The 1,737-nt window shown below is 52.5% G+C and overlaps 1 non-coding gene across 1 annotated transcript; it reads left to right on the top strand.

The window, feature by feature from the left end:
• The first annotated feature begins 346 nt into the window (after positions 1 to 346).
• Positions 347 to 465, top strand: LOC112343994. Its single transcript, XR_002991509.1, has one exon. It is a non-coding gene; the product is annotated as a 5S ribosomal RNA (ribosomal RNA).
• The last annotated feature ends 1,272 nt before the right edge of the window (positions 466 to 1,737 follow it).

The raw sequence follows: 1,737 nt of genomic DNA, 5'->3' as shown, positions 1-1,737 counted from the left end.
TTTTTCACGAAAAGTCGGGGAGGTACCCCACATTTCGCGGGGCGCGTTTTGGGGCCCAAAACGCGCGATTTTTCGCGAGAAGTTGCAAGGGTACCACGTGTTCCGCGGGCTTTTTTTGGGGCCCAAAACACGCGATTTTTCACGAAAAGTCGGGGAGGTACCCCACATTTTGCAGCGCGCGTTTTGGGCCCCAAAACGTGGTCTTCGTGAATTGTTGGGGAGGTACCACATGTCCCGCGGGCATGCTTTTTGGCACCCAAAAAGAACACGGGATTGTGGAGGTACGCTGCAGCTTTGGATCAAGCTGCCCCACACTATAAGAGTAGGGGGAGTGTGAAATATTTCAGAGTGGGTTCAAACCGTGACTATGGCACTGGATCCCATCAGACCTCCAAAGTTAAGCGTCCCTGGGCTTGAATAGTACTGGGCTGGGTGACCACCCGGGAAGTCCAAGTGACCCCCTCTTTTTGTTTTTTTCCTTACAAGTCATTTATTTTTGTAAGATCACTGTTTTAATATATAAACTTTGAGTATTTTTCCATAGCATATAAGTGTATGGTCCTTAAATACTACTTACAATTGTCAATGTAAGGTGTGTTTGCCAAATTGTGTCATTAGTTAGTTATTAACTAGGATATAAGTCACAAAGAATGTGTTGTGACTGTCACCACGTGGCATGGCAAGCAAGTCCAAACATATGTATTTCACATGGCATACAAGGACGCTAAACTCTAACTATGAGAACAAGCCAAAGGGCATGCCACGTGTCAATGTGACACACATTGAAAACCATAAAACTCACCAAAGCACATGCCACGTGTCAATGTGGCACACATTGAAAACTATAAAACTCTGAGCACAAACCAAAGTGCATGCCATGTGTCAATGTGGCACACATTGAAAACCATAAAACTCTATGAGATCAAACCAAAGGCCATGCCACGTGTCAAAATAAAACTCGGATATATCCAGGGCCAGACACATCTGGGGCCCGGCATATCGGGTGCCCGACATGTACGGGGCCCGACATATCGGGTGCCCGACATGTCCGGGGCCCGATATATCTGGGGCCGGATATATCGGGGCCCGGACATGTCTGGGTGCCTGATATGTCCGGGGCCAGACATATCGGGTGCCCGACATGTCCGGGGCCAGATATATCGGGGCCCGGACATGTCTGGGTGCCCGATATGTCCGGGGCCAGACATGTCCGGGGGCCCGACATATCGGGTGCCCGACATGTTCGGGGCCGGAGATATCGGGGCCCGGACATGTCCGGGGCCGGACATATCGGGTGCCCGACATGTCCGGGGCCGGATATGTCCGGGGGCCCGACATATCGGGTGCCCGACATGTTCGGGGCCGGAGATATCGGGGCCCGGACATGTCCGGGGCCCGATATATCTGGGGCCCGACATCTCTGGGGCCCGACATATCTGGGGCCCGACATGTCCGGGGCCCGACATATCCAGGGCCTGAGGTATGCCACATGGCATACAAGTGCAGAAGAGGTACCTTCCAATGTCATGTCACGTGGCATGCAACCTCAAAGGTGCCACCTCTCCAAGGGTTTGTCACGTGACATGCAACCTCCAAGATGCCACCTTTCCAAGGGTTTGCCACGTGGCATCCATAGGTACCACCTCTCCAAGGGTTTGTCACGTGGCATGCAACCTCCAAGATGCACCTTTCCAAGGGTTTGCCACGTGGCATCCATAGGTACCACCTCTCCAAGGG

Source organism: Selaginella moellendorffii, unplaced genomic scaffold (assembly GCF_000143415.4).
Source record: "Selaginella moellendorffii unplaced genomic scaffold, v1.0 SELMOscaffold_437, whole genome shotgun sequence".
In the NCBI taxonomy this organism is placed as follows: domain Eukaryota; kingdom Viridiplantae; phylum Streptophyta; class Lycopodiopsida; order Selaginellales; family Selaginellaceae; genus Selaginella; species Selaginella moellendorffii.
This window is presented reverse-complemented; position numbering and strand designations above follow the sequence as displayed.